Source organism: Carlito syrichta, unplaced genomic scaffold, assembly GCF_000164805.1.
Source record: "Carlito syrichta isolate Samal-C Ts95f unplaced genomic scaffold, Tarsius_syrichta-2.0.1 Scaffold315593, whole genome shotgun sequence".
In the NCBI taxonomy this organism is placed as follows: domain Eukaryota; kingdom Metazoa; phylum Chordata; class Mammalia; order Primates; family Tarsiidae; genus Carlito; species Carlito syrichta.
In genome coordinates this window covers 2,149,084-2,167,435 of record NW_007259689.1, presented here as the reverse complement: position 1 = coordinate 2,167,435, position 18,352 = coordinate 2,149,084, and the positions used below count along the sequence as shown (strand labels likewise).

General features: G+C 41.3%; 1 protein-coding gene across 1 annotated transcript in view; it reads right to left on the bottom strand.

Moving 5' to 3' along the window:
* LOC103275636 (amyloid beta A4 precursor protein-binding family B member 2-like) overlaps window positions 1–18,352 on the bottom strand; it is a 126,665-nt gene that overhangs the window by 70,122 nt on the left and 38,191 nt on the right. The window contains exon 2 of the mRNA XM_021706451.1: window positions 16,501–16,581. The gene's annotated coding sequence lies outside the window, so the exon portion shown is untranslated. The remainder of the gene's footprint in view (window positions 1–16,500; window positions 16,582–18,352) is intronic.

Here is an 18,352-nt window from a genome sequence, read left to right as displayed (position 1 = left end):
TAAAGCTAGAAAATTCCTGATTTCTAATGAGGGGGAGATTGGAGAGGGGGAAAGAAACAAGGGAAGGGAGGGAGAAATTATAGTAAGCCAAGAGGCATGTGCAAGATTCTCAGCTTCTGTTGAAATCATGAAATGAATGTTTTCAGTGGCATTTCCTTGACAGTAACACTAAGACTGCCTATGGCTCATAATCGCAGAGGGTCACCCACTGAATTATGGTAACATCAACTTTTTTTTACAGGAGGGAATAGGGTAGGGAGTAACCATGAGCCCACATGTTTTACAAAAACAAAATTAAAATTTAGAATTTTCAATCCACTGGTCCTCTCAGTTCACCCCTAAGTTCATCCCTAAGTTCACCTTTTTTCTATTAATATTACTGGCTTTAAAAATGTTTTTAATTTTAGATTCGGGGGTACAACTACAGGTTTGGAATAAGGATACTTTGTGTGACGGTGAGGTCTGGGCTTCTATTGAATTGTCACCTGTATAGTGAACACAGTACCCAATAGGTAGTTTTTCAATATTTACTCCCTTTCCTCCATGCCCCCTTTAGAAGTTTCAGTGTCTGTTACTCTCATCTTTAGGCACATGTATACCCAGTATTTATCTCTCACTTAAGTGAGAACATGCGGTATTTGGTTTTCTGTTTCTGAATTTAATTCACTTAGAATCATGGCCTCCAGTTGCACCCATGTTGCTGCAAAGGACATGACTTCATTCTTCTTTATGGCTGTGTGGCCTGTTGTTTAATATAACAATGTCAATTAATTAATCTCATCTCAACTTTCAACAGTGTAGCATGAAGAAAATACAAGAAACTTTCCAGCTGGGAATCAAGTCATGGGACACTACTTTAGCTATCCATGAGAGAGTAACCACAACAATGTGACAAATTATAACAACAAACTACAATGAACAATGAATGAGACAAAGGCATTACCTAAGGGGAAAAAATGGCAGAGACATTTAAGTTCATTATTTTAAAGCACTGATTATTTATATCCTTCATATATATGTAATACAAAGGTTTTGGTTGCCAGACTACAAGAAAAATACAGAAGTCTAATACTAAACTCATTGATAATATCAATTTGCTTAGTGTAAGAATGATTTATAAATAAAAAACATAAAAGCCAATCTTCGAGAAAAATCAACAAAACCAAGAGTTGTGTCATTGAGAAGTTCGACAAAATTGACAAACATTTAGGTAGACTGACTAAGAAAAAAAGAGAAGACTGAAATAACAAAAATCAAAAGTGAAAGGATGTACATTGCTACTGATTCGACAGAAATTAAAAGGATTATAAAAGTCCAACTGAATGCCAACAAATGGGATAACCTATATGAAATGGACAAATTCTTCAGAATACACAACCTACCAAGACGGAATCATAAAGAAATGGAAAATCTGAACAGATCTATAACTACAAAAGAGATTCACTAATGATCAAAACCTTCCAACAAAGAAAAGCTCAGTACCAGATGGCTTTGCTGTTGAATTCTATCAAATATTTAAAAAAGAATTAACATCAATCCTTCACAAGCTCTTCCAAAAAACTGAAAAAGAGGGAATACTTTAGAACTCATTCTATGAGACCAACATTACCCTGATATCAAAGCAAAACAATTACACTATAAGAAAACTACAGACCATTATCTCTCATAAACATTGATGTAAAAATTCTCAACAAAAGACTGGTAAATGAGTTTATTAAAAGGATTACGCACCATGACCAAGTGAGATTTATTATTGGGATGCAAGGATGGTTCAACATATGAAAATCAATCATTCTTAATATACGACATTAACAGAATGAAAGGGGAAAACCACCTGATCATCTCAATGGATGCTGAAAAAGCATTTGACAAAACTCAGTACCCTTTCATGATTAAAAACCACTCAATAAACCAGGAATAGAAGGAAACTATCTCACCATAATTTAGGCCATATGTGAAAAGCCCATAGCTAGCATCATATTTGATGGTAAATGACTGAAAAAATGTCTTTCTGTAAAATCAGGTAGAAGACAGGAATATCTGCTTTTACCACTTCTTATCAACATCACACTGGAAATTGTAGTTAGAGCTATTAGGCAAGAAATATAAAAGCATCTACACTGGAAAGGAAGAAGTAAAATTATCTGTTTTCTACATAATATCATATGCCTTGAGCGGTTTCATTCACTTGTGAATTCCACATACAAAAGAAAAACTGTTAGAATAAAAGAGGAGTTAAATAAATGGAAAGACATCTTGTGTTCACAGATTAGAATACTTAATATTGTTAAGATATCGATATTATTTAAAGTGATATATAGATTTAATGTAATCCCTATGAAGCCCCAATAACATTTCTCACAGAAAAAGAAAAAAAAATGTATTGTCTGTCAAAATAAATTTTAAGGTTACCAACAATCACTTGTATTTAATCTACAAAGTAATACATCCAATATCACAAGTCAGAGGCCTCTAAATTCATTCAGACACACAGAGGATACTACATTTTAAATACAGAGACATCATCACTCACATTCACGCCTGCCATGAGCCACATTTATGACTTCTTATAAGAGGCAATTGCAGAGATTTGTCCAGCTTGTCCTAACCATCATGAAACAAGTCTTCCCTTGCACTTCAAAAGCACATCAATAGAGCAGCATAATATCAAATAGTGGGCAGAATTGCCTTTTCCAGCAATACATGTGTTGGGTCTCCACAAAACAGTCACAAACCAAGGCAGTGTTTTTTTGTTTTGTTGTGTTTTGTTCTAAGTTTTCAAACAAAGTTTATTAGAGAAAGAAGGAAGAAAAGACAGGGTGACATGCCAGGCACAGGTGAATGAAACAGCCCAAGGCAGTGTTAAGAGTGATAACCATCATCATCAGATACAGACAAGCTGAATCTTGTGGATTATTACAGATTCACAGAATTCTTGATTGACAAGAACCTTGAAATTCATGTTATAGTTGAAAGTCATTTAACAGATAAGAAAGCAAGGACCACAGGACGAGATCGTGCAAGCAGGTAGCACAACCATCACCAGAACCCTGGTTTCCTGTGTTCCTCTGCCATCTTTTACTAAAACTCCTGAGTTCAGTAAAGGCCAGGAGTACCACCTTGGTCTGTTGGCAGAAAAAGTTCCCATAAAATGATTTCTTAATCACACATCAGTGTATGCCCAAATAATGCTAAATCAGCTCAGTCCTTCCCTAAGAAAGGATCTGCCTAGATTATATGGGGAGCTTTTGTACTAACATTGGACTACTGAACAGCTGTGGCCATTGCCTGTGGAAAGAGGTTAGGGTCTGCTCTGGGAGAGGTGGCTATCCCAGTGTCAATCAACCTGGGAAGATGCAGATGCTGAGATCAAGCACGGGAACTAGTGAGGACAGACTTGGGAGGAGGAAGGAGGAAACCTTCCCTCAATCTTTCTGATGTCTAGATTTTCTACCTGGATATGCCAACAGTCACACCTGATGGCAAGAGTTGGATGCTCTACCCGGGGAGGGGGCCTGCTATAGGGTGCACCATAACTAGCCACCAAATTCAGGGGACTCTCAAAGAGTTTTGTGAAAAGTCATACACCCAGCTGGGCATGTTGGCTTATGCCTGTAATCCCAGCACTTTAGGAAGCTGAGGTGGGAGGACCGCTTGAGCTCAGGAGTTTGGGACAAGCCTGGACAGCATGGTGAGACCTCATCCCTACAAAAAAATATATATATATTAGCCAGGCATGGTGGCACACCTGCCTATAGTCCCAGATACTCAGGAGATCACCTTAGCCCAGGAGGTCGTAGCTGCAGTGATTTGTGATGGTGCCACTGTACTCCAGCCTGGACAACAGAGTGAGATCCCAACTCAAAAGAAAGAAAAAAGTCTTAAGCTCTACTTCTGCCTTCTGCAGGGAATTAAGGACATGTTTCCAGATGATGGATGAATGTAAAATGGGAAAGCACAGTGCAGGCAGCAGCAACTAGCAAGGGCCTTGGAGAAGAGGGGAACCTTTGAGACAGGAATCAAGAAACAGAGTCCAGGCCCACCTCACCACATGAAGAGGGTGAAATCCAGGCTCACCTCACCACATGAAGATGGTTTCTCTTCCTCATCATCTCAGAGAAAGGGGGCGTTAATTTAACCAGGAGACTCAGTGGGTTTCCTTGCAAACCCCCACAGGTTAAACACAGATTTCTGGACACTGACAACATAGGCTGATGTTCAGTGAGTAGTTGTCATAAAGACCACCAGAATGCCTATAGTCAGCATCCATTCTGATTGGCCAAAGGCTGGTCATTAACTACAGGGAGAGCATTCCTTACCTGTAATGCTTGGAACCAGAAGTGTTTCAAACTCAGATTTTTTGGGGGGGTTGAAATGTTTACCTCATATACTTACCAGGGGAGTATCCCTAATCTGGAAATCTGAAATCCAAAATACTCCAATGAGCAATTTTTTGGGGGGAGGGGCATCATATCAGCACTCAAAAAGTTATGGATTTAGGAACATTTAGAAATTTAGGGTTTTTTTTTTTTGAGTCAGAGTTTTATTCTGTTGCCCAGGCTGAAATGCAGGGGCAAGATCATGGCTCACCTCAGTCTCAATCTCCTGGGCTCAGGTGATCCTTCCATCTCAGCCTTCTGAGTAGCTGGGATTACAGGGGCATACCACTACATCTGGCTAATTTTTAAATTTTTATTTATTTTTATTATTTTTAGAGATGGGGTCTTGCTATGTTCCCTAGGCTGTTCCTGAACTCCTGGCCAATCCTATCATCTTGGCCTCCCAAAGTGTTGGAATTACAGGTGAGAGCCACAGCTCTCAGGTGAATTTTGTTTTCTTGGATTAGGGAGGCTCAACCTATATACTGAGTCTCATTCTTCCAACAATCACACATCTCTCCGTCCTCAGTATCTGCCACTGATTCCCAAGCCTGGGAGAAAACTACCCTTTGTGTTATATACTTACTGTTTATTCCAGATTCAGAAGTTAATAAAAACCCTAATAATACACTAAGCAGCAGATACTAGTATTTCCATTTTATAGGCTACAAAATTGAGACTCGGAAAAAGAACCCACTTGCAGAAAGCCCGTGGAAGAGCCAGAATTCAATTTCAAGGTGAACAGAATTCTAGACTAGATAGTAACAGTCCCTCCTTCTGGAAATCTGCCCCCTTTAAAAGATAATACTGTAGGCTGGACGCGGTGGCTCAAGTCTGTAATCCCAGCACTTTGGGAGGCCGAGGTGAGAGGATTGCCTGAGCCCGCAGGTTCGAGCCCAGCCTGGGCAACAGGAGACCTCGTCTCTACAACTCAAAACAAAATTAGCAAAGCTAATTTAGTAGCGTGTGCCTGTAGTTCTGGCAACTTGGAGGCGGAAGGATCACCAGAGCCCAGCAGGTCAATGCTGGAGTGGCCATGAGCATGTCACTGTACTCCAGCCTGGGCAATTGAGTAGAACTCCAACTTAAAAAAAAAAAAAGATAATACTGCAGGGAACCAGTAACGATGGGACTTGAAGGTAAATGCACTGCTATCTCATAAAATATTGACATGGAAAATACTGATCACCAGCATGTTTTGAACCCTATACTCGGCTCTCAAACTGCAATTATTGTCATGCATTGCTTGATCACTTTCTCATATACTTGTGCAAGAAAACACAAGTTCATTTCTTCAATTCCTTGTGTATGAACTACGAAGCCAAGTTCACCCTACCTGTCATGAGTAAAACCTTAACATACATTACGTTAATGCTCTTGGAGTCCCCATATGAATATCTCACTCGATGAAAACATCACTATCATTTTCACTAAAAGATAATTTAACAGAAGACCTGAGGAAATAAACCTGAATTTAACAATTTTCCCTCCAGTCATTTTTAAAAAAATCTCTGAGAAACTCTTTGTTCTAAGAAATTATTTCTTTTACTTTCTACTTAGAAAATAAATGATCATGCATTTGAATTAAATTACTACCGCTGTGGAAACAACTGAAACCCTAAATCAGAACTAGAGATGATAAGATTCTCTCGCAGGATACTACATTCCCTAAACACTACCCATCATCACAAATAACCTTTAAATGCCCTTTCTCGTATGGCTATGCCAGTGACTAGCTGTAATTAAAGTTCATTTTTGTTGAACTCAATTGATTCCTCCCCACAGTACGGCTGCCTCTGTTCAGCTACTGCTCATTTTCTCTTTTTTCTACATATGATAAGACATCAGACACCACTAGTATGTCATGGTACTGATACTATATTACCCAGAAGTTAATTCAATGCAGCCTGAATGTTGTAAAGATTTTCTTCAAAGGTGTAAAATGCCACAAAACTCCCTTATTAGCTGGGTGGTCATTTAATTTACCCTCCAAATCAGGATACTTTTAATATCAAAAGGGGTTCATATTAAAAATTATGTCAGACCAGCAGGCATGGCAAGGGTCATCCCAGCAAGCCGGCCTGAATGGTCACTCAGCTTATTATGAAACCAAATACTGTACCTAAAAGCTGAAAGTCTCAAAAATGAAATGAAGACCACAGTGGGTTCCTACACGGGCAGAAAGTCAGAAGAGTCCAATTAGAAGGTCCAAGGAAAGCTGCATTCCCTCTCAAGCACCAACACCCAAAGGTGCTTCCAGATTACCCAAATGCCATTCCTGCTCTCCCGGGCATTGAAACCGTTTGTCCCCATTGTCTGTGTGAATTAAGTCCACCATGCGGCCTCCTCACGAAGTGGCTGGCTGATTTTTTTTTTAACTCTCACACTCTTCCTTGATGGTACCTGAACGTAACCCCCTCTCTGCCCCTACCACTTCCTTATGGTAATTCCCGCCATTGAGTCAATCAACCAGAGTGGCTGGGTACTTGCTCTGTGGCAGGCAGGATGCCAAGTTATCTCCTACATACAGTAGGGAACCCAAAGGTGAGTCAGATATAGTCCTTGCCAGGGAACTATCCAAAAGTTTTTTTTTGCTAGACTTTGTCTAAAGCTTATTACAGGTCAGATGTGGTGGCTCACGTCTGTAATCCCAGCACTTTGGGAGGACCACTTGAGGCCAGGAGTTTGAGACCATCCTGGGCAACAGAGTGAGACCCCTCATCTCTACAAAAATTTCAAAAACTTAGCCAGGCATGGTAGCATGCACCTGTAGTCCCAGCTACTCAGGAGGCTGAGGCAGGAGGATCACTTGATCCCAGGAGGTGAGGCTGCAGTGAGCTATGATTACTGCCACAGCACTCCAGCCTAAGTGACAGTGCGAGACCCAGTTAAAAAAAAAAAAAAACAGATGTAGTAAGGCTTCTTTGCTCCAACCCCCACTTCTGCATGTCGTAAGCGACTCAAGCAAGGAGCATAATTTCAAAGTATTCTAGCCAAGCCACCCCTGTTGATTTATAGCAAATTTCATATAAATGCTGATGTAAAAGAATAAATAACTTTTGCTAAGGTGTCACAAAGTTTACATCTTAAAACACTTAATTAAAGCTCTCCCCAGCTGACACATGGCAAATTTTGGGGGCACAAAACATCACAGTCTTTCTGGCATCCCACTCCTCCCTGAAGCTGGTGTGGGATCACCTTCCTTCTTGAAGCTGGTAAGGGACAGTTCACCCTGCCCACCACAGAGTTGTGCACACCTTGCAGCATGTCTAGCATGGACTGTCAGTTCATATCTGGCAAATAAACGACTGATGGACTGAGGGATTCACAGTAAACTACTTTCTTCTTGATCCCAACTCTTCCAGATCTTTGCTACATTGATTATCTGCTCTTACCAAGACATCCCCAGTATAGTAACAGCTTTGAGGTCAGCCCAGAATCCCAGGGCAAATCCCCAGCTACTTAAGAGCACTGGCAAGTTTGCGAATGACTCTCCGTGCCTTCCTTTTCTTATCTATAAAACAGCCCCCATCACCCGAAATGCCTTATTCCTCTTATCTCAGATATAGACATAGCCAGCAAGGTTTTGCGGTACATGTGAGATGTGAACACCGTTTATGTAAAGCGCCCGGCAGGAATCCAACGAATGTTGAATGAAGGAATAAATTGCCATTCTGTTCTGTGGCTCCAGATCAAAACGTAGCCATCAAAATCTAATTTGCCAGAGTTGATCTTCATTCAGACAACTGGGCATCAAGAGATGGAATACACAACCAGGGGCTGCGGGTTGCTCAGCATCAAAGGAAGAGTTTGGCATCTGCCTCGAAATGCAGGAAAACAGCAATTAGTTCACAAGTAAAGGGGAAAGGTGCGCGACCTCTGATTTCATTTTCTTAATAAAGTATCAAAGTATTAAGGGATTAAGTTTACAGCTAACTGAGGCTTTTCTGTAGGCATCATGGGAAGGTGGGGAGGTAACCTGCAAATGGGTTTTTTAACATGTCTTGATAGCTCCCACATTTCCCTGTCAAGAACACATAGGCCAAACTGGCCCTCGTTTTAAAGCACAGAACTAGGCAGCCATGGGTTACGAGGGGACGATTCGGTCCAAACAGTTTTCATCCCATTGCACTTACCCTCTAAGCATTGTGAGATGCAAAAACCTCAAAAGAGAAAAGTGTCATGGGTCTTTGTACAGCTTTAATATGCAAGAATGGCTAGGTGTGGTGGCCCATACCTGTAATCCCAGCAGTTTGGGAGGCCAAGGCAGGAGGATTGCTTGAGCCCAGGAGGTCGAGACCAGCCAAGCAACACAGAGAGACCTAGTCTCTACAAAAAATTAGCCAGGCGTGGTACAGTGCGCCTGGAGTCCTAGCTACTCGGGAGGCCAAGGCAGGAGGATCACCTGAGCCCAGGAGGTTGAGGCTGTAGTGAGCCATGATGGTACCACTGCACTCCAGCCTGAGAGGCAGAGTGAGACCCTGATTCAAAACAACAATAATAATGAAATAAATTTACGCAAGAAAACAAACCCTGTTGTAGGGAGAAGTCTGTTTTCGTTGGAAACCCATTTTGTGATAGTCTCACTCATCCAGTGGGCAACTCAGAGGCCAGTGGAAAGAAGCAACTGCCTGGTGCTCTATTTCAGGACACCTGAGTTGACTGTCTCCTGAGGCTGCAAGGGCTATTTAGAGGCCCTTACCTTCCTTTTTCCAGTTGCCTTGGTGGGGAGGGACCAGCTACAGAGCCCTCCCTAGGGCATGCTTTCCTCTCTCCCAGCTCACCTGTGCAGCACTCCCTCCCAGAAGACAAAGAAACCCCAGAGGTTTTCCAAGCCTGAAAGTGATGTTGATCTGAAACAACATTTTCCATTTTCTTAACAGCCATCATTTTGCCTTCCAGGAGGCACACAGAGCATGCAGCACAGCCCGAACCTCCTCCTTCCACCTCATGAGGGCAGATGCAGTCAATGGTGACACAAGAACATGAACTCTGGCTCAGAAACAGCCACGGTGAGCTGGGCACTGTGGTTCACACCTGCAATCCTGGCATTTTGGGCGGCTGAAGTGGGAGGATTGTTTGAGGTCAGGAGTTCAAGACCAGCCTGGCTGCCTAGTCCTTCTTTAAAGGGAGGTTAATAATGGGTTCTGGCGGGGCCCTGGCAGACCAGCTGAGAGAAGGATCAAGGCGTGAGAGGCGGAGAAATGGCAGATGTGACTGGAAGTCATCGGTTAATGCTGAGCATGTGCTGGGGAGAGCTTTTTGCAACCCCATCTTTGCAAAAAGTTTTAAAAATATTAGCTGGGCATGGTGGTATACACCTGTAGTCCCAACTACTTAGGAGGCTGAGGCAGGAGGATCGCCTGAGCCCAGGAGGTTGAGGCTGTGGTGAGTTGTGATTGAACTACTGCATTCCAGCCTGGGCAACAGTGCAAGGTCATGTCTCCAAAAATAAGGAAAAAAAGTATTTTTATAATGATTTTAAAGATTAAAAAATAAATTTTATAAAACAGCAAAAGATCATCTTGGGATAAAGACAGGCTGCAACATTGCAGCATTAAATTCTGTCCTACAAGCCTGCAATTATGGCCTCCTTTCAAGGGTAACTTGAAAAGTGGCTCGCAGCTGGACGAGAATATTTTTTCTCTTCCTAAATTCCCAGTGAACCAGGCACATGCACCTCTGATTATAGCCTGTTTTCTTATCCATCCGCATTTTCCAGACTCTTTCTTACCAAGGGTCAAGGTTCACAAGCAGAGGTGGTGAAATACAAATGGGGACTGCCTGTACCCTGCACAGGTAGATATAGGGCCTCTGAGTACCACCCGCCCCGACAATCTTTGTTGTCTAAATTTGAGTCCTGCAGGCACCAAAGAATAAAAGATAAAATCAGGCAGGATCTTCTATCAGAGAGATTCAAGAAGGGTCTTAAGGGGGTTCAGCATCTAGTCTAAGCATGGCAAAGTGGGTAAGAGCATAAATGTGAGAGTCACACAGTCCTGGGTTCAGATATGATGACACCACTCCTTGGCTGTGTACCATCAGACAAGTCATTTAACCTCCCTGGGTCTCTGCTTCAAAATCTTGAAAATTGAGTCATAATATCTACTGGTGAGAATTAAATAAGATTAAACACGTCAAGCTCTCCCCAGCACACGCTCAGCATTAACCGATGACTTCCAGTCTCATATCTGTCATTTTTCCACCTCTCATGCCTTGGTCCTTCTCTCAGCTGATCTGCCAGGGCCCCACTAGAACCCATTATTAACCTTCCTTTAAAGAAGAACTAGGCAGCCAGGCACAGTGGCTCATGCCGGTCATCCCTGCACTTTGGGAGGCCGAGGTGGGAGGATTACTTGAGCCCAGGAGCTCAAAATCAACCTGGGCAACACAGTGAGACCTCATCTCTATAAAAAATGAAAAACGAGCCGGGCTTGGTGATGTGTGCCTGTAGTCCCAGCTACTCAGAAGGACTGCCTGAGCCAGGGAGTTCGAGGATGCAGTGAGCCATGGTTGTGCCACTGCCCTCCAGCTTGGGTGACAGAGGAAGACCTCAACTCAGGAAAATAAATGTGTACAGATGAGGAAACAGGCATGCAGAGGATATGGACAATGCTCAGCGACACACAGTAAATAACCTGTGACCTTATCTCTAGACCCTTGGGCCCTGGGGTGCACTGTTTTTTCTCTAGAGTCTAATTCCAGCTATTGTCTTAAAGACAATTAAAATACAAGTCGAGTACCCTACGTGTAAATTGTTCTCCGGGCAGGTCCAACCTCAGGGGTGCACATCTTGGTGAGGGGCATGCTGGGAGGTTCTTGTCCCCCCACCCACTGCTCACACATGCACTTGAGCAGTGAACAACCTGCACAACTTCACAGAATGGTCCTGGGTCCCCAGCCTTTGGTTTCCTCTTTTGCAGACTCGACTCCACACAGTTGCCCGAGTGATCTCTGCAAAACTCCCATCTAACCATGTTACTTCTCACACTGTAAACTTCTGGATGGCTACTGACTATTGAGAAACCCCAAGATTCCAGCATGGCACGGGCAACCCTCCTCACTTGGTACCGGGAGCTGGCTGACCTCAGAGCCTGTTCCGCTCTCCTCCATGCCCTGTACCACCCCACCCCACAGTCACAGGTCAGGGGCCCGGGGAGGGGGCAGGGGGATTCGTGCCAGGCTCCAGGTGTGCCATAAATGCCCATCCCCCATGCCCTGACACAGTCTTCTTCTACAGCCCCAACCACCCTCCCCCTTCCTCTCTGTCTTCCCACTCAGTCCTCAAGACTTCCTCTAATGCCAGCTCCTTAATGTAGTAAAAATATTTCCTGTTTCTCAGCCAAAATGCCTGTCCCTTCTGGGCACACGCACAGCACTCGTGAGTCCACCTTCCTGCTAGCTCGTGGAAGTCAAGAGGATACTATAGGCTTCAGAGTTAGATGGATCGTAACTGGAGTCTTGACTCAAGCTTTTTGTTTTTTGTTTTTTAATTGGAATCCAACCATGTTACCCAGGCTGGAGTGCGGTGATATAATCACGGTTCACCACAGCCTCAACCTCCTGGGCTCAGGCCATCCTTCCACCTCAGCCTCCTGAGTAGCTAGGACTATAGACACACACCACCATGCCTGGCTAATTTTTTTATTTTATGTAGAGACAAGGTCTCTCTGTGTTGCCCAGGCTGGTCTTGAACTCCTGGACTCAAGCAATCCTCCCATCTGGGCCTCCCAAAGTTCTCAAACATTTTCTAGCCTGTGAATGTGGGCAAATTAGTTTCCCCCAAGTTTCAATAATGTCACCCCCAGAATTACTGAGATCAATGACTCTATAGCATGACTTTCAAACTTGCTCAGTGGAGTTACTATATGGGCAAAATACCATGAAAGCTTGATATATTTCATTGCATCCTGTGAACTAGGAACTACTCTACTAGAAAAAATTATAATTACATTACACATATTCAGGTTTCCAAATATAAAGTGTGTGTATGTGTTTTTCAAAATCACTGCTATTTTCTTCAAAACCACTGCTCTAGCTGGATGTGGTGGCTCAAGCCTGTTATTCCAGTCCTTTGGGAGGCAGAAGTGGGAGGATTGCTTGAGCTCAGGAGTTCAAGACCAGCCTCTGGTTTCTTCTTTTGCCCAGCCTGGGCAACATGGTAAGACTGCAGCTCCACAAAAATTTTTTAAAAAATTAGCTGGGTGCGGTGTTATATGCCTGTAGTCCCAGCTACTCAGGAGGCTGAGGTGGAAAGATCCCCAGGAGGTTGAGGCTGCGGTGAGCTGTGATCATGCCACTGCACTCCAGCCTAAGCAACAGAGTGAGACCCTGACTCAAATAAATAAATAAATAACTGCTCTAAGTGTATCAATTAAATGTTTGTTATTTGTTTATTAACCCCCCCCCATTTGCTAATGTAACTTAACAAGTAGCAGAAGGTACCAAAAGTTTAAGAAAATATAACAGAGGGAGGAAAAAACTTAAAGATTAGAAAATTCTATTCCTAACTCATTTTGGAAGGTCAATAAATATAATTACTGAATTTTAGTGATTAAACACTTCGTCTGAGAACATTCATTCCACTGCCTGTCACATGGTATGTGCTGAATAAATATTATTTGAATCTGATTTTGAAAATCAAATTAAATCCCCCGAAAGTAAGGTCATGTCTCATTCACCAATTCAATGAGCTCCTAACATCATACCTGGCACATAGTAGTCGCTCAATAAATGTTAGCATAATAAATAAACTAAAGCTAGGAAAGCATGCGGAGATTAACAAGACATCTTGCATTTCCAGTTAATTTGGACTACAATTTGCTGCCCAAATAAGTTATATTCCAACATCTATCAGATGTTCCTTCTGTGCTCATCCCTTCCTCTGAGATATTTAGAGTCTTTGGAGGGAGAAATACGTGGGTAGACTCCTCCCATAGGCATAAATTGATTAAGATAACTAGGTGGGAGGAAGATGTCACCTGCACTCTTGTATTGTAACATGGGGACCAAAGAAAACAGCAAGCTTCCTACACGATACCTGTCAGCCACACAGAGACCCATGAACCTCCTATTCAGAATATGTCTGGTGATGGTAAACACTGTCAAGATTACAGAAGGCAGATCCTTTTGCATTCTCTGATGAAAAACCCACACTGCGTATGTATGTTTCTTTCTAACTGAAGCACAAGATAGGAAGAAGAAGAAGAAACAAACAAAATTGTTTCTAAACAGAAGAAACAATTGTTTCTCTCTCACTACAAATGACATTGCAGGCAAATGTTTATGAACAAAGATACTTGTTACTTATCTCTAAGTGAAAAGGAGAAGTTACCAAAGAACTTGTAGCAAACATGAAATACTCTTTTAGGATTAAATAAAAAACAAACATATATATTAAGTAGAATAATAAAATAGAAGGGTTTTTTACTTCTTTTAAAGCAATCAAAGGTTGATTTTTTTTGAAGGTGAATTTATATTTTGTCACCATGACAGACTCAAGTTTCCAGAAATCCACTTCAAATAATTAAATAAAACATTTGAAACAAGGAAGACTTTGAAAATACATATGTGATTCAGAAGAAAATGAAAGTGGGAGACAAAGATTAAAAAGAAGTATGGAGGTTGTTTAGAGGTCTGCATTTTCTATAAAACGGTATGCTTGCTTTCCCAAAAAGAAACCACTGATACATTAAAGTATCCCCAACAGTTTTCAAAGTGCCATCAGAAACAATGATTTTAATAAATTTCAGAGGCCAGGCACTGTGGCTCATGCCTGTAATCCAGGCACTTTGGGAGGCTCAGGCGGGAGGATTGCCTGAGCCTAGGAGTTTGAGACCAGCCATAGCAAGACCTCATCTAAACAAAAACCAAAGTATTTGCTAGGTGTGGTGGCATGCACCTAATTTCCCAGCTACTCAGGAGGCTGAAGCAGAAGGATCGCCTAAGGCCAGGAGGTTGAGGCTGCAGTGAGCCATGATGATGCCACTGCACTCCAGTCTAGGCGATGGAGTGAGACCCTTCAAAAAATAAAATAAAATAAAATAAAGAAAGAAATACATTTCAGGAAAGGCATCTCTCCTGCCCCTTCCATCCCTTCCTGTGAACCTCCATACAACTAGTTCTTCAAGACTGTATTTATGTACATCAAATTTTTGTATTATAACTTTTTTTTTTAACTTAAGAGTAAATTGTGAGTATTCTTCTGTGCATACATATATTCACTTATAACATCAATTTTAGTAAACAGAGATCTTTTTGTCACGGTCCCTGTAGTAACACGGTGGCTATCTTTAGCGTATTATTGTACACAAAGTCCAACAGATGCCTTGCCTTTAAAAAAATGGAAACATAACTTTTACAACAATGCCACAATGTATCCCACAAGGAAATATTTTAGTATAATGGAAGGAAAACCATTCACTAGAGACTATATTAAATTTTAAAGAAATGTTAATCTATTTGAAAGGCTGTTTAAGTAGTTTACTTCCAGAGGCTACATTATATTTCCAATCTGAAAACCACAGCAAATATCTAGATCCTGAAGCCCAAAGAATTACTTTTTTGACCTTTTCATTTCATTTCGTGGGTAGACTGGTGGCTTCTGACATAATCCTTTTTCAAATATCCTTCTAAGATGAAACTACAACTAGAACACAAAAGATTTCCTTCATTTTAAGATTAATAACTGATGATAAGACTACAAAATTCAACTAACAGATTCCTATACTTAAAAAAAATCCTACTGATGACAATATTCCACTATGGCAAATACTTGTAACAAATCTGTTTTTGGTGAATTTTTTCAAAGCCTTTGCTTTCAATGAATTTATATTTTAGCAGTTTTGACTGCTCTCAGAAATTATATCTGTGTGTATATGCAATATACATATATACACACAAAATGTCTAATATGTGTGTATATTTTGATCACAAATATTTAACTTCAAATAAGTTTCAAAATTGAAGATTCTTACCTTATACTTATGATAAAATAATACATAAATTAATTATAATTAAATACATAGTAAATACAATATAACAATACAAGCCATGAGCTCTGATCTTACTATTTAACTGTCCCATAGAACTTCTAGAACAAGTTCTTTTCTTTTTTTGTTTTGTTTTAAACATGTTTCAACTAGCTCTCTTGTACTGTCAGAAATGAGAAGGAGAACTAACACATAAGCATACAAAATGGAGAAAACTGTCCAGTAATTACAGGAAAGCAGCTCCTACTGTCACTGATGTTTCTAGAACACACCAGGAAGGAGATTTGTGTGTCTCTCTGTGTGTGTGTGTGTGTATCTTTGTGTGTACATGTGGCACATTCGCATGTTTTATTTTGCATACATTCTTATGGGCATTTTGTCATTCATGCTTCCAAGCAGTATCCACACAAAAAGAAGACTGACTCTGTTATCTTTATGACCCATTTTACATTTTTGAAAAAGACCAGAGAATAAAACAGAACTTTACGACCCCAAGTAATTTTTCCTAAAAGACAGTAAAAACATTCATACAAGTATCTCAAATAGAATGTCTTACAATATCTAAGAAAAATTATAAAACAACGAAACTGAGAGGTATTTCAGTTCTTCCAAGAGCAAGCCACATGAAAGATTTATTGGACAAGCAATTCCATATCTTGCTTTCTTTCCCAGACAGGTAAAGAGCCAAGTCGATATCACTGTTACACTAAAAATGCGGAACTAAGAGCCTGTGCAAAATGTCTCAGAGTCTAAAACACTCACAGCTCAGACAACTAGATTCACTCACCTTTCGGTCACATCATATGACATTGCTTTGTTTCTAAAGTTTAATTCACCATCTGCAAGCCTGACACAGGTTTTAGCACAACCCTGAGGTCTCAGTTTATGAAGCCCAAAAGAAATGACACAATGTAGAAAAAGTCATTCGAATCACTTGGAAGTTTTTTGTTTTTGTTTTTTTCCAAAAAGGCTTCCTGAGTTCTCGTCCATGTTACAAATCCATAAAAGCATAAAAAATGTATTAAGCCAGGGATGGAAGTAGAAAAGCCACAGACCCATTGCTTAATTTCTGATAGAAGTATAACCACATTTGTAAAAAGCAAGTTAAAAATTACTTACTTGCCCCAGGCTCAGAAGGTGAGCCACCTTTTCCTCACAAAGTCTGTTAATTAACAGCAATCACCCAAGGAGGTCAGGCAGCCCAGACAGACCTAGAAAAGGTGTAGAGACAAAAATTTAAAATTCAAAATCAAATGGGAAATTAAAACTCAAAATTCCCCATTGCTATTCAGAGTATCTCTGCATAATTAAAATAAACATTTCACTGGCATACCTAAACAACAGGTATGTAGGCCGCTTTTCCTTCATAATATACCAACAAGGCTTTCTAAATCTACATGGCATTTCGATCTGTCTGTTATTGAAGTTCCTAAAGCAGGAGCTACCAAGGCTTCTTGGCAATCGCCCCTGTCAAAAATGTCTGTCCCAAGGAGTCTCAAGAGGGAATGGGGGAGAATCTGGACCCTTAACTATACCATGATTGGGAGGGAAGCTCTTTCGAAAACACACCTGCAGACCCCCTTCTAAAGATGAGCTTATCTCAGAACACAGGAGTGGTTACAGACAGAAGCGAACCACAACAACTTAAAAAGGATCGACATCTTTTAAGCACTCTTCAACGGTATTCCAGTGCTCACTTCACTTTTGCATACAGGAATGCGAAGAGACAGCTATGTTCATTGTTTCTTAATAAAATGAAAAACCTGAAAACTGCATGATTGATAACCTCATTTAAAAGAGAAGTTAATTCCCCCATTACAATCCTGATAAAATAGTTTAAGCAGGCAAAGCAGATGCCCCAGGTAACCCATAATCTAATGTCTGTAACCCTCAGGCGCTCACAGGGGCCTCAGCTTCCATGGAATTCTAAGAAGCATGAAAAACTCATTTACAAGTCACAAGAGATTGAGAAATCAATCAATTAGAAAGAGGGAGGCCAGGTGTGGCGGCTCACGCCTATAATCCCAACACTTTGAGAGGCCAAGGCGGGAGGATCTCTTGAGCCCCAAAATTCAAGATCAGGCTGGGCAACATAGTGAGACTTCATCTCAACAAAAAAATTTTAAAAATTAGCCAGGCATGGTGGCGTGTGTCTGTAGTTCCAGCTACTTGGGAGGCCATCTGCTTTTTAGTTATGACTACTTGCTACAATACCTGCCAGTGACCTCAGCTTCCAGCAGTGTGCTTCAAGCCACACCTGGTCACAGCTGGGGTCCAGACTCCATGGGTTTCATGTTACCCATCTTCAAATCACAACGACTCACAGTGGCAACCCTTCCAAGGCACCTGCCCATCCAGCCAGCAAACATCAGAACTTTTTCAGGGTAAAGTGCCATATTTATTGTACTATCTATGTGCTCATGCCACTGCACTGTAGCCTAGGCAATAGCATGAGACCCCAACTTGAAGAAGAAGGAAGAGGAGTAGGAGGAGGAGAAAAAAAGAGGGTGCCACTACAGCAAGTAGACATAACTAAAAAGTAGATAGAAACTTGCAAACACCGAAAGGCATATAATTTATTACCATTGCCTTTGCTGGCCAACATTTATATAACATTGACGCTTATGCCAGATTCTTCTCTAAGTGTTTTACATCTATTAATTCTACTTAGCATAGAAACAAGCAGAATTTCAAATTTCACCTAATCCCCTAGACATCACTGTCTTACTGTACTCTATGCTCAGTTCTGTTACAAGGCCTGTGTTTGTTCCAAGAGAACATTTTGAGTGTAACTCGAATTGTGTGTTTGTGCATGCTTTATTTCATTGCAAGAAACACTAGGTAATTGTAGCAGACTTGAACCCAGCTTCACAAGGATACATAGAATGCACGTGACTCATGCCTCAAACACCTGCCAGCGACCTCAGCTTTCCAGCACTGTGCTTGGAGCCACACCTGGTCACAGCTGGAGTCTCACCTCCA